This window comes from Pinus tabuliformis, chromosome 8 (assembly GCF_031772625.1).
Source record: "Pinus tabuliformis cultivar Carrire ecotype Pingquan chromosome 8, CPIR1, whole genome shotgun sequence".
Lineage (NCBI taxonomy): Eukaryota > Viridiplantae > Streptophyta > Pinopsida > Pinales > Pinaceae > Pinus > Pinus tabuliformis.
Genome location: NC_142294.1, coordinates 920,234,821 through 920,258,282, shown reverse-complemented (window position 1 = coordinate 920,258,282; position 23,462 = coordinate 920,234,821). Strand labels below are relative to the sequence as shown.

The 23,462-nt window shown below is 35.9% G+C and overlaps 1 pseudogene; it reads left to right on the top strand.

Annotated features, from left to right (window-relative positions):
- Positions 1–782: 782 nt before the first annotated feature.
- Positions 783–23,462, top strand: part of LOC149238527 (uncharacterized) — a 33,054-nt pseudogene continuing 10,374 nt past the window's right edge.

Here is a 23,462-nt window from a genome sequence, read left to right as displayed (position 1 = left end):
TTTTTATGGGTTTTGTTTTATATGAATTTTATTTGTCTTTTCTTCTTTTAAATTTTGTTTTTTTTAAATAATAATAATAATATCTATATCTATATATATATATATCTATATATATCTATATATATATGTGTGTGTGTGTGTGTGTGTGTGTGTGTGTGTTTTTATTGTTTATTTAATTTTTCTAGATTATTTATTTATCAAATATCTAAATGCAATTAGATCTGATTTTATTTTCCTAATTTATCCTACTTGAAATATTTTATTTTTAAGTATATGAATGTTTCCAATGGGGCCATGTGTGTAACAAAATGATAGATATGCTCATATGCAGGTTTGAAATTTATTCTTTGATACGTACCCGTGTATGAGAGACCGACTGTCTTGATTGAGATGATGTCAGAAGATACTGAAAAATGGAATATTGGGATCCAATGACTATCTTGAACCAAGATTCAATATAATCTTGCTTCCTTGGTGTCCTTTTATCATGTCATGCAAGTCCTCACATATGTGGTCTCCATTCATAGAGTATGGTGATAGGCATGCATGAAACTTTTCAATCTTAGGTTCCAGCAATTGCTCTTTATCGATGGGCATCCATGATTCTTGGACCTTATCTGGATCCTTTTCTTCTAGTTGTTGTTCTTCAATGACAGTTGGTGAATCATTTTACAATACCTCAACATTGTAAGTGGATTGAGGTGTTTTATTGTTGGGGATTTGAAATGGTTGTGTAGGTAGTGGTGAGGGAATAGATCTTTGGGGTGTTTGTGTGTGTGGTAATGGGAAAGGTTGGATTGAGATTAACTAAGGGTGAAACTGATTTTGTGGTGGAGGTGAATGGTATGGATAACATTGATATTGGTAATGAGGATAGTGAGGGAAAGATTGAGTATATGGTGGATTTCCTCTGTAAAGCTCTTCCCAACCTTGTTTCCAAGATTGGGATTGAGATGTCCAAGGTTGCCAAAGCAAAGGTGTTTTCCAATTATGTTGTGCATAACCCTGAAATTGTGCACAAGGATATTGCATCATATTCGGTTGATGAGGCTGCCATGGTCCTCTCGGAGCTTGATTCACTCCATTGTCCTTTTGGTAAACTGCCTTTAACCTTGGTAATGATGGGCAATCTTTAGTAGTATGTGATCCTACACAAATTTTACAAATTTTAATGTTATCAATTGGACATTCATGCAAAGCAACATTTTGAACTTTTTGCTTGTTTTGCTTGTTTAGAATTTCAATTTGTTCATTTAAATTACCAAGAATATTTAGCAAATTGTTAAGTTCAATTTGACTTACCAATGTCGTTGTCAACTTTGTTGTAGCTCTGATACCAATTGTTGTAGATCTGATCCAAAAATATAAGATAATGAAAATATACCCAGAAACAATAAGAGAGAAATAGATAGAAATGATTCACTTTATTGATCAAACCCTTAAGGTAGGGCAACACCATACATTCACTCCTTAAGGAAGGAGAACACTCCACAAGCCATATGCCTGTTCATACAATAATCCTTCTCTATATCTCCATGTGGAGTCTCTAGCCTTTATATAGGCCTCATACATACAATACCATGGGTCATTACCATGGTTCCCTCATACCATCAACTAATACCATGGGCCCATTACATTATTATTAACTACTTGTGGTCCCTTACATGACATGGGTTAACCACCTTATTTATTACTATGGCCCATCCCATTATTACATTATTACCTTGGGTACCTCCCTTGGTACCCCATATTATCCCCCCTAGGTATATAACAAACTTACTTTCCCTTGCGTAACTAGATCTTGATAGTTCACAAATCTCTTGAAATGACAATTGATAAACATCTCCTTTTCCCACCAGGTTAAGAAGATCAATACATTCATCCTTTATAGCATTTAGTAGGAGAGTTTTGAATATGTTTGATCCTAAATTATGCATTTTAGATCTTTTGATATTATAAGTAAACCTCTCCACTAGGTCTTCTAGATTTTCATCCTCTTTTTTATTCATCTTAAATACTTCATTTCTAAGGTCATGGTGTTTGTAATGATTTTTATATTTTTTCAAAAATACTCTTTTCATATCATCCCATGTCCTAATAGAATTTGTTCCTAAAGTCAAGAACTATCTAAGAGCTTTATCCTTCAATGTTGTTGGAAACAAATTCAATTTTTGAATGTGTAATGAGTAGCCATAAGATCTACAAATGATTTCAAATTCAAAAAGAAAAGTTTCTGGGTCTTCTGATCTCATACCTTTGAAGTTAGGAAGTACGGATGGAGGGATGTTCTTCATTTGAACATTGACATCAGTTTCTTGAATGGGAAATCCAAAAGGATCTCCATCCATTTCTTCATCCTCCTTTTTCATCTCTTCTACCTACAAAAATAAGAATTCATGATGTGGATGTGTGGCTCTTACTGCACCATGTGATATAGTGGGGGTGGTAGGTGATTGAAGGTGTTTTTTTTTTTTAATGATATGCAACTAAATGATTTATGCATCTACATGCTTTAATCATGCATCTAGAAAAAAACTTGAAAAAAATGAACTCTAAACTGAAAGCTAGTTCCTATGCACACTTCCCCGGCAACGGTGCCAAAATGTTGAGGCAAGTTAATTACCTATCATTTAATTGTCAACCTGGGAGTTTCGTAAAACTTGTGAAGCATGCATGCACTGTATATGCTAGAAATTAACTTCCAATTTAGATCAATCTAACTACGAAACCAAATAACGACAAACAAAATTCACTTGTTCTAATTCAACAATCAATTCAAAAGAAATTATAGTATAGTGTGTGGAATTGAAATCTTAATCTATCACACTTGCAGGTATTGAAATCTTGATCTACCATGCTTGCAGGAATTGAAAGTACACCACTCTTTTAGAAATGAAATTGCATGAAATGAAATCTACTATAAGGGATCATGTGTGCATTATCAAATCAGGATCCTGTGAAATGAATAATCAAAACCACATGATATGAAATGAAAGCAAATAAAACAATCGCTTTTAACCTCTAGATATGAAAGCAAATAAAAACAATCACTCTTAACCTCTCACACAAGAAAAGATATGAAAGAATTAAATCTTAATCTATGAAAACAATAAATCTTAATCTATGAAAAATAATAGATCTCAATCTATGAAAAACAATAAATCTCACACATTATAGGTGGTCAATCCAAAAGCTTGAGGGATGGAAAATTGAGAGGCTCCAAATACAAGCATAGCCAAATCAAAGTGAACATCACTCATGAGCATGGTGTCAAATCCAAATTCTATATTCAAAACATGAGCATTTCCCCAACTTTACACATGCCTTTGAAAGGAGGAGGCTCTCCTATTTATACAAAAACATAAGAAGCTACCTCATTAATAGAGGTCCATTATTCTCTCCCTAGATCCCTAGAAAATCTCATAGAGTTACAACTCAAATAGATAGTGATGAGACACATATCCTCTTTGACCTTTATCCAAATCTTCTTCTTATATATTTTTAAGGGAATTCGAATTTGAGCATTGGAGGCCACTTAAGGGTACCTTGGAAGTTTCCAAATGAACTACACATGTCATGAAACTCAAGCCACTTTTAAGTATTAGCAAGTATATGTCATTTTTCTAAGTTTTACCCATTTAATTCACTTATAATACTAGAAATCATTAATTTTTGGAAAACACAAATGGAACCCATATAATTATAAAAATGGAGGCTAATGAAAGATTATATGGTCATGGAGTTGCGACATGTGAGTGAAATGGTGACCATAAAGATGAAAGTAGATGATATTTTGACTACATTTTGGAGACTCTGCCCCTTATATGAATATATTTTGATATATACACTTAAAAATGACATATTTTGGAATACAAAGGATAACACTAAAGAGTTGACTATGTCAATAAAGCTTGATATAGTCTATGGTGTATCTTAACATCATTGTCATATGAATTGATTTCCAATTTGTCATATCTTCATGTCTTTCATCTGTGTGTGGCACTTTTCTCTTTCCTACTTGTCAATCAAATACTTGACTTATCAACTCATCTTTTGTCATATGTTGAATGGAAATCTTGGTTTATCTTTCCTTGTCACTTGTGAAAATGAGACATGGCCATCTATCTACAAATACATGAAATCATGTTAACCTTAAAATCACATAAGCCAAAAACCAATTGGAAGGCACTAATAAGCTAGGATAGTGTCATGATAAGGCGAGGTCATGCCAGTAAGGTGCAACCACAATGAGAACATGTGTAAGATAAGTTAGTGGAATTCTCATCAAAACCTAATTCAAATCTCTTGAAATACAACAGATTAAGATCAAGATACATGATTCAAAGCCTAAGGTTACGCTCAAACACATGACAAGCAATCAATTAGTATATGCAATTCTCATGCAACTCAAAATACATCCATCAAGGTAAACTAAGTCAAGAAATTAAATTATTTAAGAAGAATCTTAACATACAAATTTTAGAAAAAAGGGGGGTACCCAAGTCAATCATCTTAGTTTTATGTGAGTCATCAACGAGGCCATGCCATAAAGATTTGAAATTCTTGGGTCCTATCTTCTATCTCTGTAACCGGTGCTCATTGTTGATGGGGGCATGATGCGGGTCAAACAAGTAGCAATGAAGGTAAAGGAAGCATATACCATAGAGCGGACTAGCTAATAGAAGGGTTTATGGTAGATCCTCCATAAAGGAATAGCAGGGAAATGAATACGAGGTCACCCAAGTTTTTACTACCACTAAGGGTTAAGTGAAGTACTGAGGTATTCCCGACTTATGGTAATGTAATGCAAAATCTATTTTTCGTTAGTTAGTATAATTAAGTAAGCAAAAAAGAAGCATGTCATCATTCTGTCATAGTTTGAGGGGTGGCTAAATGATAGGCCTGTGTGTCATTGTTTATGTTTCCATAGTTACATATTGGCATCTGTTGTAGTTGTCGTATATGTTTTGTCGTTGTTGTTGTTGCCCCTGGCCCAACCCTCACCAATAAGAGCTATGAGAGTTCCTGAAGGCAATATGTATTGTTAATAAGGATTGGTCAAAGAAGGATTAATGTGAGATTGGTCCCTTAGATGCACTCGAAGGTGATCCGTAAACTATCATGTATATTCCACTGGACAATTTGTCACAACAGATCTGATAATATTATATTAAAAATCTAAGATTCTACATTATTATAGTTTTATTTAATTTCTAGATCTGTAAAATTAATTTTAATTAGTGCATGCATGTAAAAGTAAATCAAGCATAAAAGTAGAGAACAAAAAAATAATCTCACACACATAATACACAAGATATGCCTTCTGGGAAACCCTTTCGGGAGAAAACCCATCTGGAAGGTGAGGTCACTTAGCTCTCTTTCTTTGTCTAGAAATATGGCTACAGATATAAAGAAGTAATGTATATGGCCCATGGGCTGCTACAGTTCACATATCCTCTCTATTTTCTCTACCTCCTATCTCTCTTGGCTATCTTTGCTCAACTATGGAATGAAATGCTCTCAAAAGAATGGAATGCCTCTTCCTCCTAGTGGCTCGGTTACAACACAGCTAGATACCCTACTAGTGGTTAAATTTGACTACATCAACTACTAACTAGAGTTACAAAATGGACTCTTCTATAGTATTTTACATCACAAACACGTGGCTAGCACCTTTTCCATAAATAATGGGGGCTGACGTGGCATCTTCCAGAACTATAGGTGTGGAAACAGGAAGGTCAGCTTATGAGTGGAATGACTTTTGCATACAGATTCTCATTGACGTGATTCTTGCATCGTTGAAAAACTCTCTATGTGTAGAATAGCATGAAAAGAATGTTGGGCTTAAATGGAAAATTTTTACCCCCAAAAAACGTTGTTTGATGCCTCAAAACGCTCCCGGAAGGTTTCGGACCCCATTTCGCCAAACTAGGTCCCGCCGGTAAAAACGGTCCCGTGAGATGATTCCTCCACTTTTTCCACTTCAAATGCATCGAAATGGATGAAAAAGAATATAATTACCAAATTTGGATCACACCTCCCCATTTTGGGAGGCTTTTGGTCTCCAAAAGCTTTTACTTAATAGTGTGAGGAAATTTTTCCTTCACCTTCTCTCTAGTGTACCATTTAGCTTTGCCTGGAAGTTGTCCCTTCAACCTAATCTGCCAAAGGTCTTGTTTCCCTTTTGTTGTAGTTCTGGACCTCTTCTGCAAAACTGTATCTTCTGTCAACTCTTCTTGAGTGCCTAGCACCAAATTCTCCACAGAAGGTAGGACATGTTCCTCTTCCTGATCTAGCATGGAAGGCTCATATAGTTTCAAATTCTCTACATTTACAACTGAGTAAATGCACATATATGGTGGTAAACTAAGTCGATAGGCATTATCACCCATCTTTTCTAGTATCTCAAAGGCACCATACCTTAGAGCCTTTATTTTCTTACCAGGCCCCTGCAACCTCTCTTTGTTCAATTGTAGCCATACTCTATCTTCCACCTTGAATGATTTCTCTATTCTGTGTTGATCATGCCTAGCCTTATACTTCACCTGTGACTTATGTAATGTTTCCTATACCTGTAGATGGATTTATCTGATTTTCTCTATAATTTTTTCAGCCCTCAAAGCATCTCCTGTAATGTCTTCCTTACTCCTCTTTATTGCCCATATGCAATATCCAAATGTGAAGGTGGCAAATATACAAAACAAGTTTCAAATGGGGAATTTCCTGTAGAAGTTTGGACCACTATGTTATACAACTGTTGTATATATACCAAATTTTCATCCCAGGTCTTCAGATGCTTCTGGTTGTAACCCCTCAGAAGTTGCACCAAAGTCATGTTGACTACTTTTGTCTGCCCATCTGTCTATGGATGGAATGTTGTAGATATCTTAAACTTTGTGTCCATCTTATCCCACAATGTAATCCATGATGCACTGAGAAATCTTCTATCTGTGTCTAAAATGATGCTCCTTGGTATCCCAAAGTGTACACAGACCTGTCCAAAGAACAAGTTTGTTGCTTCTTATATGTTTATGGTCTTTTTACATGGCATCAGAACACACATCTTGCTGAACCTATCAACTACCACGAACAGGTAGTCATGTCCCTTCCTAGTTGTTGGTAAACCTCCCACAAAGTCCATGGAAATGTTTTCCCAAGGATGAGTAGGTACATGTAAGGGATGATACAGACCCTGTTTCATGTTGCTAGGCTTGCTGGTACAACAAATCATGCATCCTCTTATGAACCTAGCTACTTGTTCTTGCATCTTGGGCCAATACACATACCTCTGCAAGTTAGCCACGGTCTTCCCTACACCAAAGTTCCCTGCAACCTTAGAGGTGTGAGCCTCTCTAATCAACTGCAAACACTCACCTTTAGGAACACATAGCTTATCCAGCCTGTAGAGTAACCCATCCTAGAGATGGTAGTCAACGATGTTGTCGCCATCGTGCACATGACTCTAACTCTGCAATTGTTGATACACCTCCTTGAAGTCATCATCTTCTGAATATGCCTCTTTGTATGCATCATGGGTGAATGGCTCCATGTGCATAAGAGTCCCCAAAGTTGTAATCTTTGATGTGGGTGGCCTTGAAAGCATATCGGCCAACTTGTTTGTGTTTCCCTTATTATACTTGATCACCAAATGAAACTGTTGTAAAAACCCCATCCACTTGTAATGCATGGTCTATTGTATCTTATTCTGGGCCTACAGATACTGTAATGGCTAGTGATCTGTGTGGATTATTGTCTCCTTTCCCATCAGATAGTGCTTCCACTTCTTCACATCTTGCACCATGGCATAGAGCTCCTTATCGTAGGTAGGGTAGTTAAGAACTGCCCCATGAAATACTTCAGAATGGTAGCAAACAGGCCTTCCTCCTTGCATCAAGACAGCTCCCATAGCATACCCACTCACATCTGTCTCCACTTCAAAGTGTCGCTGCAAGTTTGGTAATGCAAAAACTGGTGCTTCACTAGTCTTCTTCTTTAACTCATCGAAAGCCTTTTTCTGCCCTTTCCCCACTAGAAACTCTTGTCACTTGCTATTATGGCATGGAGCGGTGCTACTACTGCTGAAAACGAGGCTATGAATTTCCTCAAGTACTGTGTTGCTCCATTGAAACTCTTAACCTCAGTAACATTAGTAGGCACCGGCCATTTCATGATAGCCTCCATCTTGGAAGGATCTATCTTCAATTATCCTCCACCAATCACATATCCCAAATACACCAAGGACTGCTGCGTAAACTCGTACTTCTTGAGATTTACTAGCATTTGGTGCTTGTTCAATGTTTCCAGCACCTGCGTCAAATGTGAAAAATGCTCCTCCCAGGTAGCACTATATACCAATATATCATCCAAATAGACAATAACAAATGAATCTATAAAAGGGCGCAGTACATTCATTAATCTCATAAATGTAGTTGGTGTATTACATAGGCCAAATGGCATAACTAACCACTCATAAAAACCTTGCCTAGTTTTGAAGGTGGTCTTCCATGTATCTTCTTCTTTGACTCAAACCTAGTGATATCCAAACTTCAAGTCCAACTTGGTGAAATACTTTGCTTGTTGCAATTGATCTAGAAGATCGGCTATCCTAGGCAGGGGGTATATGTTCTTGAGCATGATTTTATTCAACACCTTGTAATATATACATATTCGCCACGTCCCATCCTTCTTTGGCACAATGATGATGGGTGACACACATGGTGATGTACTCGGTTGAATGACACCCTATTCCAGCAACTGCTGCAATTGTTTCTTCACCTCACTTGCTTCTATAACAAACTGCCTGTACAACCAAATATTTGGCAATGGGGAGTCTAGAAATAGCTGGATCTTGTGCTCCACTTCTCTCTTCGGGGGTAGACCTTGAGGCTCTAGGAACACCTCCTTGTATGCATGCAACAACTCCTCCAATTTTTATTTTTTTATTTTATTTTTTTTATTTTTATTTTTTTTCTAAGTGCACCCTTCTAGGGATGCATTGCCTCTTATTGACTCCTCTACAAACTGATTTTCTCTTAAAAACAATAAAACATACTTCTTGTTGGAACTGATCAATTTCTTGGCTTGGTTAACACTTACTAGTTAAAATTTCGACTTGGCTTTGTGTGCATTGATGATGAATGATTTTCCATCCTTGATGAGCCGATACCGGTTAGCTCTCCTCATGAATATTTCATCATGCATTTACATGTATGGACTCCCAAACATGACTCCGCATACATCAAGGGGAACCACATCCAGATCTACTTCATCAATAAAATAAGCACTGATAGAAAATATAATTTTACATAGTTTTTTTACCTTTAGCTCTGCATCATTATGTACCCATCCTAGTGGATATGGTTTTGGATGATCACGAACTTCCAGCCCCAACTTCTTGACTAGATTTGTTGCAATGAGATTTGCCTATGATCCTATGTCAAATAGAGCATCAATCTTCGTCTTCTTGACTTGTATCTTTACATGAAAGAGTTTGGTCATTTCTTTCTCTTCTTGTTGTTGAAGGCTACTCAGATTCAACTCCTTCTACACTGATGTACATACGATCTTCTCATCCACGTCTAAGTTGGTTTCAACTTGGTTGCTCGAATTAGTGGCCATGAGATTCTTCTTCTTAATATCTTTCTTCTTATTCTTCAGGTTTAGCTTTGGATGCAACTTCCAACACTTCTCCTATGTATGGCCATCAATGTTGCAGTGGTTGCAGTGGTTGTTAGGATCTTTGCACTAGTGTGTTTTGGATGTCGTCTTTTTATCTTTTCCCCCTTTTTGCTTCTTCTTCCCATCCTTAGAATCGTCTTGTTGCTCCTTTTGCTTCAATCCACTTGATTGCACTCTTTTCAGGCCTATGTTCTCCAAGTACTGTGCATGTACACAAGCCTCATCCACCATTTTAGGCTTGAACAACATCACTTGCTCATGCAGATGGCGGTGCAGACCTCCCAAATACTTGAGGAGTACATCTGGGTTATTTAGAGAGATACCCAACATTATAGCCAACTTTATGAATTCTGTGGTGTACTCCTGCACGCTTTCACCCAGCTTTTTCCTGAAGTAATGCCACTAGATCCACTGGTCTTCCATGTACCAATGGGATAAAACTGTGAATTAATGAGCGTTTTGAAATCATCCCACTTAGTTATTGGAGGTTCTCCCTCCAACCTTAGGGTTTCCGAGTGGCTCTCCCACCAAGTTAGTGCATGGCCTTCCAATTTCAGCTGCATGAATGAGATCTTCTGCCCTTCCTCGATCTTATGGACACTGAAATAAACTTCAAGTTATTTCAACCAATGGTTCAGCTTCAAAGCATCGATCTCGTCGTGGGGCTTGATATCAAATTTTTCTTCCACTTTAAACAAGGATTGGTTCATGACACTCGAACTGGGTTGATATTTTCTAGGTTCTTTCTTCCGTTGGCTATCTGCATCTTCCCAATCTCTCGATCGCCCTTCTTATTTGTCCTTTGCATTTGAACCCCCTTCTTCTCCAAATATCCCCAACTTATTGCTTAGGGCTGCCATGAGGAGGTTGACATTGTGTTTATATCCGCGACTTGTTCTTTGAGCCGTGAAAACCTCACCTCTGCAGGATCACAAGGTTCGTTTACAGATTCGTCGCCCATGATTAGGGTTTTATGATTTTTGGCCTTGCCAGTCTAGATCCCTCCAATATCCAAAAAATACCCAAAGAAACCCACTCTTATCTGTAAACTTCCGTGGATATTCCACTGGACATTTCATCACAACAAATCTGATAATATTATATTAAAAATATGAGATTCTACACTATTACAGTTTTATTTAATTTCTAGATCTGTAAAATTAATTGTAATTAGTGCATGCATGTAAAATTAAATCAAGAAGAAAAGTAGAGAACGAAAAAATAATGTCACACACACATAATACACAATATATGCTCTATGGGAAACCCTTTCAAGAGAAAACCCTGCTGGAAGGTGAGGTCACTTCGCCCTCTTTCTCTGTCTGGAAATATGGCTGCAGATACAAAGAAGTAATGTATGTGGCCTATGGGCTACTATAGTGCACAGATCCTCTCTGTGTGCTCTACCTCATATCTCTCCTGGCTATCTTTGCTCAACTATGGAACAAAATGTTCTCAAAAGAATGGAATGCGTCTTCCTCCCAGTGGCCCGGTTATAACACAGCCCGATAGCCTACTAGTGGTTAAGTTTGACTACATCAATTCTTAACTAGAGTTACAAAATACTCTTCTAGATTATTTTGCATCAAAAACACGTGGCTATCCCCTTTTCCATGAATAATGGGGGCTAACGCGGCATCCTCCCGAACTATAGATGTGAAAACAGGAAGGTCAATTTCTGAGTGGCATAAATTTTGCATACGGACTCTGTTTGATGTGACTCTTGCATTGTTGGAAATCTCTCTATGTTTAGAATTGCATAAAAATGTGCTACACTCAAGCAGTAAAGTTTTACCCCCAAAAAACGACGTTTTATGCATCAAAACGCTCCCGGAAGGTTTCAGACCCCATTTCGCCAAATTAGGTCCTACCGGTAAAAACGGTCCAGTGAGTTGATTCCTCCACTTTTTCCACCCCAAATGCATCGAGATGGATGACAGACAATATAATGATCCAATTCGGATCAAAAGGCAAGGTCAAAGTATCCCTTTTAAAAGGATATAGGGGTGGACCTATCATTCATAATGGGTGTTTGTGTGCTTTTATATGTCGTGATACATTGTAAGGCAATGCAATAATCTTAATTAGATCATTCCAATTCAACTTACTGTTGTTCCATGTTAATGGTGTTAGGAAGGAGTTTTATCACTAAGTAAAGTGGGAGGGATCTCACAGTCAATGGGTAACACTACCTTGGTCCTATAATGAGATGAAAAGGCTTGAATCCCATGGTAGTCCAAAGGGGTGCCTGATAGGCCCATAAGGCTAAGAACAACATTAGTTTCCAATTCAATTTATGTTTATTAATTTTCCCACGAAGCATGATTTTTGGTACTTTGTTGATAACCTTGACTTGGTTATTTGCTTAAGAATATTAAGTAGTGGAAACTCATGTTTAGATCCTAACTATGAAGTTAGATTTTGCATGAATTCATTCTTGAAATGTTTGCCATGGTTAGTTACTAGTTATTTAGAGACACAAGAGTGAGTGATGACATGATTAAAGTTGAAGAGTGTTGTCAAATATGATTTTTTGTTTAGCTTAGGTATCTCTTTTTCCCATTTAGTGAATAGTCAATGGCCACAATGATGTACTTACAATCATCACTAGAGAGGGATCAACATTCCATGAAACTGGTCCCCCATTTGTAGAGGGGGTCTATAGTGATTATATGATGTAAAGTAGTGAGTGGTTCTCAAAGTTTGGAAGTGAATATTTGAAATTCTTATATTGATTAAATTCATGGATGCAATCATGAAAAAGAGAGGGGTAGAAATATGCTACATGGAGGATCTTTTATGTAGACACCATGCCAAATAAGTAACCACCACAAGCATCATTATGGTATTCACTAAGAACAAGCTCTACCTCTTCAAGAGATAGGCATTGAAATAAAATGGTTTCAACACCTTGGCAATAGAGAAAATCACTTGGAAATGAGGTAATGAGGATCTTGGTGGAAGATGCATTATTGGTTGTCTAGAGGGACGGGGGAAAAACTTATATATGTGAAGATAAGCCAACATATTACTTTACCATGAGTTCACTAATGATGAGATGAAGAGAATATCATAGTGTAGAATATAATTAAGGTGGGGGAATTAGCCACGTCAACGAGTAGGTCGGTAATGAATTTGGTGAGGGCCAACACCTTCCTAGTTTCAAAGTTCAAAAATTTGAGATCGAGCTCCTAGAGTGTGACTAACAATGGACAAACTTACCATTGATTAGTAATCAACTTGATATGTAATACATTAGGTTCAAATAGGCTATGACTTTGGTGGGGTAAAGAAAGATACAATTGTGGACATTTTTTACTAAATGGATCGGGATCAAGTCAACTTATCATTGTGATTATATTGCAATAAAAACATAGACAAGTTCTTGCCAATGTAATGAATGACATGATTATGGGTGTCGTCCCTTTGCTAGAATAACATGTTAATGACTAAAAATTTTGAGGTATAGAATCAAAGGATAAAATCTATTAGTGGTGTGATTGTGAGAGCATGCTTTAAGATATTAAATAGCTTTTGGACTTGGTCATCTGAGAAGAAAGTAGGGTTCTCGCACAAAATATGTGAAATATCATGAGCTCGAGTTGCATAATTAGGAAAGAAGTGTCATGAAAAAAAAAATTCCTTTAACGTTTTTTAGCTAGTGAAGGGTGCATGGTGATGATAAATTTGTGTTGGCTTGGACTTCAAAGGGATTGATGATAATCTCTTGTTTAGAGACAATGAACCTAAGGGAGCATCAAATAGTGATAAAAGAAAACCACACTTAAGAGGGTTTATCTAAATATTATACTATCAACTTCAAAAAATAGGGTTTGCAGTTCCTCTAATTGTTGCATTTTCTTTTTGATATAGTTTTGGGATCATAAAGGTAACCTAAAATGATGTACATCATGAAATGGAATGCATAGGGCATGTTACCATAGGAGAATTTTTTCTTCCATGATACATATTTCCAACTGGCACCCTTATGTTCCTTTTAGATAGCAATCTCTCATATGCTTATCACTCATTATTAATTACCTCATTTACTTGATCAACATACTCATTTAATGAAGTTGGGTCAACAACCATGAGGTAAATTATACATTGTTTTAACAAAGTGCTTATATTTAATGTTTTAGGTATCTAAGTAAGGAACATGGGTTCAAGTCAAATAATGGATCATAAGGTTTGGAAATTATATGTGTTTCCTTATTTCATCTCAGTGGTCATATGTTCCTTCTAGTCTAGTGTAACCACTTCGGGGCTTTTCTTTCACTATATAGGAATGACACAAATAGGAAACCTTGATAGAGAAAGTGTGTCCACGTCCTTCCATACTCAACACCTACAATATATCCACTCCCCCATTGTCCTTTGTTTTAGATTTGTTGTTACTTCTCACTCGTATTTTTTCCCTACTTGTATCATCCTATGAAAGATGACTCGGAAATGCCCAAAGGTTGATGTAGCTACAAAAATAAAGAAATAAAGAGCATGTGCCAAATGTTAAAATGTAAAAAAATGTCAAGGGATGAATGATGATTAAAAGCCAAATCTAACTTGAGCTCTACCCCCTCATGTGTGTTAAGTATGTTTTATGTTATTTGTAGGACTATACCCACATACAACAAGGGGTTCATAGGGGGAAATACACCCCCCCCTTCCCTGCCTAGGGTTTGATGGGAAGATCTCCGAGAAAAAAATAAGAGCAATTTTTGTGTTCATTTTTTAGCACATAGATTTTGATTTTAACAATTTTATAGTGCATGGTGGTCCAACCCATGGTTTTTTAATAATAAAGGGTTGATGGATTGGGGGTTTATGGATGCCATGTGATATACATATTGTATTGTATTTTAACATTATAAAGATAGAATATAATAATAATAAAATCTGGTTTTTTAGGTTTTGGTTTTCAGGGTAAAATATATGTGTTAATGTGTGTGCTATTACATTTTTTCTATTTTATTAATAATTTGTTTGCAACAATTATTTTTAAAGGTTCAAACCAAAATTTGGTATCAATGTAATTTGGCTTCAAGGGAACACCATTATGGCTAAGGGTTTTGGCTCAAACATATGGAAAACACTATTATAGTAGGAGATATGTAGTATTGATTCTTGTGGTGAATGGAAATGGCAGTAATTCAAAGATTGATATTGAGAACTTCGATGGGTAGAATTTTTAGATGTGGAATCCCAAGATGGAAGATATTTTGGTGGACGAAGATCAATGGATTATTGTGGATCCAGGTATTGCACCAATGGGGATATTAAGACTAAGTTGGATCGAAAGGTAAATAACACAATATGGTTGTGTCTCTCATATTCAATATTACTAAATGTTTCAAGAGAAGCTATAGCAAAGGCATTGTGGAACACGTTAGGGCCTTTGTATCAATCTAAGTCCATAGTGTACAATTTATTCTTGTAGAAAAGCTTTATAACCTTAGGATAAAGGATGGAGACTCAATGACAGAGCACATGAACGCCTTCAATATTGTGGTAAGTCAACTATTGTCTATTTATATTAATATATTATATGAATATAAGTGTATCAGTTTGTTGTGTTCTCTACCAGACTCATGGCATAGTCTAACTATTTCCATAGGTAGTAATGCGACTACTTTAAGTTTTGATGAAATAGTATCATCCTTGTTATTGGAGGATATGAGACAAAAAACATATAAAGTAAAAATCCAGATGCCTTAAATATATAAGAGGATGTTCCTAGTATAGAAATAAAAATAACTCTTCAAAGATCTAAACCTCCAAGAAATTTCACAAAGGTATGTTGGAGATGTGGAAGAGAAGGGCATTACAAGAAACCTTATAGATCCAAAAGTGTTGAAAAAGGGATAGGATTGCATGATGCTCCTGCTACAGAATTAAAAGCCTTCTAAGATGAAGGAGGGATGGGGAATTGGATTCTTCAAGCACACATATAAATCATGAGGCATGGATATTTAATTAAATGCATCTTTTCATATGACTCCTCACAGGAAATGGTTTTGTGTGTATGAAAGACATGACTATGGTGATGTTTTCATATGAGATGACTTGAAAGACATAATCATAGGATGAGGGAAACTCAAGTCAAATCTCATGGATGGAGGGATTAGAAAACTTTCTAGTGTTCTACAAATAAGAGGATTGGCCAAAAATGTGATTTCTATAAGCAAGATGAGTAATGTAAGTGTAAAAAATGTGTTTTAGAAGGAAACTTGTCAGATGGTTTGAGGAGTAAGGGTATCGTTGAGAGGTGTTCATATTAGAACTCTATATAAGTTGATGGGAAGCACTATTCATGATAGGTGCAATAGTTACATTGTGCTTAAGAGTGGAGCTAAAGAAGGAAAAAATCCTACTATCTCTGGAGAGATGACTATGTCGTGGCATTAAAGAATGGGAAGTATTAGAGGAAATGGTATTGAGCACTACATGGTAAAGGTATGGTATAATTGATGCCAAAATTACTCTTTTCATTTTTATTTATGTAAACATTGCTTATATGGGAAGCATAATCAGTTAAGATCTTCGTCTAGTGCTATAAGAACAAATGGAATAGTATAGTTGGTGCACAACGATGTGTTTGGACCTATGTTAGTTCCATCACTAGGTAAGTTTGCGCACAATGTCTCATTTATATATGACTTCTTGAGGAATACATGGATTTATTTCCTAAGGAAGAAATATGAAGTCTTTGACAAATTTAAAGAATTTTAGGCTTTCATGGAGAATCAAAGAAAGAAGAAAATTAAGGTGTTAAGGATGAATATTGATGGAGGAATTTTGCATGAATGAATTCAAGGAATTATATAAGAAGTGTGGTATAGCAAGGTAAACAACTACTCCATATACACCTCAAGTAAATGGAGTTGCAAAAAGAATGAACAGGCCAATGGTGGAAAAAGAAAGGAGCATTCTTAGTGGTGTTAAGTAATGACAACAATTTTGGGCATAGGTAGTGGATGACAAGGCTCCACACGAGATATGGACTAATAAGAAACCATCTCTTAGATATCTCAAGGTATTTGGCTATGATTCTTTGTACAAGTTCCAAAGAAAAATAGGAGTAATCTAGATAATAAATTTCAAAGCATATCTTTGTTGGATATAAAGATGGTTTGGAATGTTATAATCTTTGGAACGCAAAAAATAAGAAGGTTGTGTATATTTGAGATGTGGTATGTAGATAAATAAAATATGTTGTTAAACATGAAGTCCTACCAAGGGAGGAATAAGTAGAGAAAATAGAGTATGACTTGAAGGATGATGAATGAAACTATAGAGAAGAACAAGCAAAAGAATAAGAACCACATACTCTGGTATTGACGAGATTGGTTTGGGAAAGAAAGCTACTAGCAAGGTAAACTCTACCTAATTCCCATTATAATTTTGCTTTTATTATTATTGATGAGGATCCTAGAAACGTTAGGGAGACAGTGGATTTAGAGGTGGAAAACCTTGAAAAAAGGCCATGGTTGAACAAATGGAGCCTTGGACAAGAATGAGGTTTGGTATCTACAGGAGTTGTTGGCTAGAAGAAATCCCATTGGTAGAAAATGGGTGTCTAGGAATAATTTGAATTCATAAAACAAAGTGGAGAAACTCAAAGCTCAATTAGTAGCAAAATGTTATTCATAGGTATAGGAAATTGAATTTGGTGAGATTTTTTATCCTATTTCCAAGTTAACTTCTATTATATTCATTTTATTTGTTGTTGTTACATTTGATTTTGAAGTATAATAGATGGAAATGAAGACATCATTCCAACATGGGGATTTGGAAGAAGAAATCTACATAAAGCGACTAAAAGGCTTTGTAGTGAAGGGAAAGGAAGAGCTAGCATGCATGCTTAAAAAGTCCCATGTATGGGTTAAGTAATCACCGAGGATGTGGTTCTTGCCATAAGTGTAGGATCACATCAGAAATGAGAAGGATTAATTGATTGGGAGACTGAGCTGGGTGGGGATTGAGAGATCCAACCACCTGGTAGACTAACCAGATGGGATAACATGCAATGGTTCTATTTATAATTATGGCTTCAAGAGTGTTCTATGGTTTTAAGTCAAGCGGTTTCTCCACTTCCTGTAATAAAAAAGCATGCCAAATGTTGAATTTCTCAGCTTTGATGGAAAGGATATGTATTTAATTTTTTCTGATGGCTACTGGAGAGGATATAGGAAAGGAATCCTCCATCAATTCAACATTATTACACTTGCAAGTCATGGTTCAATAGGATTTTTAACTTCATGTTGCTCGTGAAGCTCTAGGTTTTGAGTTATGTCATGTTCTTCAGAGAATTCTTTGTGTATGAAAGCAAAAGGAAAGGAAATGAAATTAAGAATGGTCTTGCTACCTCCCACCTTCTTTCAAAAAATTGGGATCCTTTGTGGGAATTCTCTATAGGGAACTCTCTGAAATGATTTCCAACATTTGAATGTCAACATTGGCTTTAATATCTTGATGCTTCTTTGCACTGGGGACACACATATTCTTATAGTCTAATTCTTATCTTTTTACTCTAGTTAATTCTCTAAGTGCATAATGTTACAGTTAAAATGTTTAGTTGCATAATTAGGATCCTACTTCTAGAGTTTAGGGTCCTTTACATATGGTTAGTGCATCCATGTTGTTTTATTAGATTTGCTTTTCCACCAGTATCACGGATCAAGGTATGGGAAAATATCAGGTGATTTTGCAAATTTGTTCTCTTGTTATTAGTGTTATCCTTTGTATACATCCTAGCCATCCTCACTTCAACCTTTGTGTGGTACTTTGTAGCTGTCCAAGTCCACCAATAATGCATTTCCCCTTCTACTCTTTATCTTTCAACCTTATTATATCTCCTTATTTCACCATGCTACGTGCCTTGAGATCTTCTAACAGAAGAGGAAAAAGAAGCTCAAGGATTCCCCCTACCTCTAGAGCTCAATGAGGATTAGATTGTTCTATAGTGGTATATAATCAACTCATTCCTCCTGGGATAAGACATGAAATTCATATTCCTAAGAGGGAATCCTAAATAGAAAAGAGATTAATTTCAGATGTAGATGTCAAAGAGGACATAATTGGATGGATCTTCGATACAAGTGATACAAGAACTAGGAAAACAAGGTATATGCAAACAATTGACATTTAATTGTAGATGAAAACAATTAGGAGGAATATATTTATCGAGCACTCTGAACTGTAACAATAATTTTTGCTAAGCATAGATGAAGTTCTCCTTCGTCTGATGAGTCTAGATGAAAAAAATTGATGTGCTAGGAAAAACGTTCATTGATCTAGAGTTCACTAACTCCACTAAAGATACAAGTCCTCCTACGACTATCGAGATTGAATTTCCTTCCAATTAAATGATATCTTTAGTATTTTGGTTTATTTTGTGTAGTTTCAAAAATATGATCTTTATCATAGCAAAGGTAGAAAATCAATTATGCCACAGGCTTGCAAACTTTCTTATTTTATGTAATATAGGAAATTTTTGTCATTATGTGCAGATAATTAAGGCTTTAATATTGTGCTATTTGTCTAGTTTTCCCAATGGTAGACTAGCTAACACAACAAAGATGATGTATATTTTTGTGTTATGAATTAATATGAAATGTTGTATAACTTACAAAAAAAAAATCACCAAGGATGTGGTATCAAGTAATTGATACTTATATATTGGGACTTGGCTATACAAGAAGCAAAGTGGATCAATGTGTATATTTCAAATTAGTTGGTAATCATCTTATTTATTTGGTCTTATACATGGATGATATGTTGTTGATTGGAAATGATAAGGAAATCATCGAGTATGTGAAGACTTAGTTATCCTCTAAATTTGACTTGAAGGATCTTGCACTACAAATTTCATTTTGGGCATGGAAATTAAGAGAAATTGTGGGGGGGGGGACTATGGTTAAATCATGGGAAGTATGTTGAGAAAATATTGCAGAGGTTTAATATGCGTGAACGTAAAGTGGCAAAGGTCCCTATTCCTGTAGATGTAAAGTTATTTATAGATTAGGTCCCTAAGCTACAAAACTGGGAAATGGGTGTATTTCATATTCTATATGCTATTGGATTGGCAATTTAATGCTCACAGTGGCTTATACTAGACTAGACATTGCACATGAAGTAGGGAGTATTAAGTAAGTATATGTCAAAAACAAAGGAAGGAACATTAGGCAGTAGTAAAGAGGGTGTTCAGGTATTTCTGTGGCACTATTGGTTATGGATTATGCTAATAAAGAATACTAGGATTGGACAAAGTGTTGGACATACAAGGATTTGTTAATGCAAACTAAGATGGAGATATGGATTGCAAAATATCTAAAATTGGGTATGTGTTTAACCTATTTGGGGGAGCAATCAATTGGATGATCATGATATAATATGTAGTGGCACTCTTAACTATAGAAGCTCAATACATGGTAGCCACTCATGCAATCAAGGAAGTGATACGGTTGCAAATATTTTGTTCAGGTATTGGGTTGGTACAACAAGCTATAAGAATAGACGATGACAGTCAGAGTGCAATCTTCATGGAAAAAAAACCAGTTTATCATTCTAAGACAAAGCATGTTGATGTTCAATATCACTTTGTGAGAGATATGATTGAAGACAAGAAGGTGTTGCTAGTTAAGGTGGACACTACAAAGACTTTTGCAGATTCATTAACAAAATCTATGAGCACTAAGAAATTATCTTGATGTGGATAAGCAATGGGCATTATTGCCCTTGATTGTTGATAATGTACTCTTTATGGCCCCTTGTATGCAAAAAAAACAAGCGAGAGAACATTGGGGATGTGTTATATTCGTTACATGACTATCCACATGCATGATACATTGCACTAGGTGCAATAGGGGGGTCACAAGGAGTTCTCAAGGGGGTGGAGTCGCATAAGAAATAAATAAATAAAGAGGGGTGGTTTTATGTTCATTTTTTGGTGACATTTAGCACATGGTTTTGCTTTTAGCAGTTTTGTGGCACACGATGGTTCAACCCATGGTTTTCAAAAATCTGGTTAAGGAACTATGGTTGTGTTCTAACCTAGGGGAAAATAAATTAGGGGCTTATGGATGCTATGGGATATACATATTGCATTGTAACATCATAAAGATAGAATATACCATTTTTTTTTGGTTCTGTGGGTTTGGATTTCCAAGGTAAGATCTTAGAGTTAATGTGTATTGTATGTGTGTGTGCCAATGCATCTTTTCCATTTTATAAATATGTTTGTAGCAATTAATTATACAGGTTTAAAACCAATATTGTGAGGATATCACCCTAGTCCCATTCATATCATTATCTATGAAAATAAAAGGGACTTGAATGAATATCCTAACCTCTATGAGCAATGACTCCCCATCCTAAAGGGGTTCTAAAATAAAATCAATTAAGCTTGTAAGAAAGATAATTAAAAAAACAATAAAAGGTAAATTAAAGGGTGGAAAAAGTAGTTCCAAGGAAAGGGTATCTCAAGTGATGCAAGCACTCCCTCCACACAGGCATTTACGAATTATGGTCTTTCATAACCCATGAATAATATTGTGACACCTCTCATGAAGTCGACTCTTGACAATATCACTTATCACTTACCCATATTGATTGAAGGATCATCCTAGGAATTGTTTCTACCCATGGCACAGGGAGCCCCTATAGGGGCAATTGATGACCCTCCCATACCTAAATTTGACAACTCGTATGAGGTTTTAAGCTAGTGTAAAGTTTGAAGAAGATACTTAATGTGATATACATATATGGATTATACATTAAATGTGGTCCACTTATTATGTTTTAATGACTCTTGCGTGCATGTTATTTGATCTTACTTGATTCCTTAAGACTATGCTTAATGATGATCTGGAGGACGTTGATGATGCTTCTCCTACACTTCATGGATGATGTTGCACACCCTCAAGAGGGGATTCCACTTGATGATGGATATTGGACACTTGATGGAGAGCATTGAGCTTAATGATGAATTAGCACACCTCTAGAGACCCTCCTCAACCCTTTGTACCTTGGGTGTTTCCTTTTTGAGCTAGGACATTTCCCGTGTGAGATGATATGGCACCTTATGTATTATGTGGGTCTTAAGAAGGATGGAATTCGGGTTGAGGAGAGATCTTTGATGATGAGACATGACCTTTGGATGAGGAGACATGACCTTTAGATGAGGGGACACGCCCCTTAGATGATTTATTACACCTTTTGTGGAGAGACGTGTCTTTTGGAGATGGCATCACCCTTTTGAGGCCTTTACACTCACATGTGTGCCCTTTTGGAGAGAATATTTCATGTTTAACCATTCTATTTTCATCTTTGAGGCTATTTTTGGGGGTTGGATTGATGATCTATCCACCTTGTATCATGGATTTTTATGTTTTAGGGGATTTTAGGCCTAATATGAGCTAAGTGCTTGGTTACCCTAGTATAGATAGGTAAGCACTAGCCTCATTTGTATCATTGCGCACTTGAAGAGAGACATTTCTCTTCAATTGGACATTGTCTCTAGTACCTTATTCAACACTAGTTGAGAAACCTTCTTGGGGACTTTGTTGATGTGGATTTTGATCTCTTTTCATGGATGACTATGGTGAAACTTGGATGCATGCATGATAAATCTATTAGGCAAAGTTGTTTTTTTTTTCCATTATCCTTCTTAAACAAACCCTTCTTCCAATTATTTGAGGAAGTAGCAAGTGGGCTCCTTACCTTAACTCGTCTTTGGAAATTGAGAACTTTGATTCGAAACCCTAGGAAAAGTGAGTGGAAAAACCCTAGATAATTTGAGTTTTGTATCTACTCCAAGTTCTTTAAGTTTGTTTGTTCCTAGACTCCATTAGCCCTACATTGAGAAAGGCACTTGTCCTCTCTCTCTCGTGACAATCAATTATGCTTATTAAATCATTTATTTTATTGTTTAAGGGTAAATTAAGGTTTAATTACAAGAAAACCATATATTTTAAACATTTATTGTCTTAGTATTAAGAACTATATGAGCTGTATTGGAAAAAAAGGTGTTATTTAAAGAGTATTTTTGAGCCTTAAATTAGAACTGACATCTAAGGTTTTAATTGTTGATATATGCCTTTTAGCTGCCTAAAATTGTTGTAATTAATTCTCTTATTTACTCTTATATTTAGCCCCCATTTTTCACTTTATTATAATAGTTTATGGGGTTATTCTTGTTGTTGTTATCAACTAGTTGATTTTTGAAATGTTGATTTTACATGCTAGTTTACTTCAAACGAAAATGATTTCTTGATTGTGTGTGTTTGGGACATTTTTTTAGCCTTTGATGGTCAACCCGAGCCTCTATAAGAGCCATAAGATCCTTTGAACTCAAATATGGAAATTATGTCCAAATCCACCGTAAATCCTAATTTCCTATCCCTATCTCTTGGTGGTAAGTTGTTATAAAACCCTTAGGGGGAAATTAGCTTAATTTGATTAGATTATTTGTTCTTTGAGATATTATAGGGAAGCCTCCCATATGTTGGATTATGTCCTTCACTAAAATGAGGGGAATATTTTCTAAGGTGATACTCCCATTGTCACACATTGTCTGGGTCACCTAGTGAGGCTTTTAACTAAGACGTTAGATTTTTTTGTAACATGGCACAACATGCAAGAAAGTTTTAATTTGATCAATTGAGTTGAACCTAAGAAGGAATGTTGGAATTTCATTCATTTAATGTGGATTTGTAAGAAATATATCTAATTCAAACAAAACATCAAAAAGCAATACTAATTTATCAAAGGATGCATCCATCTTT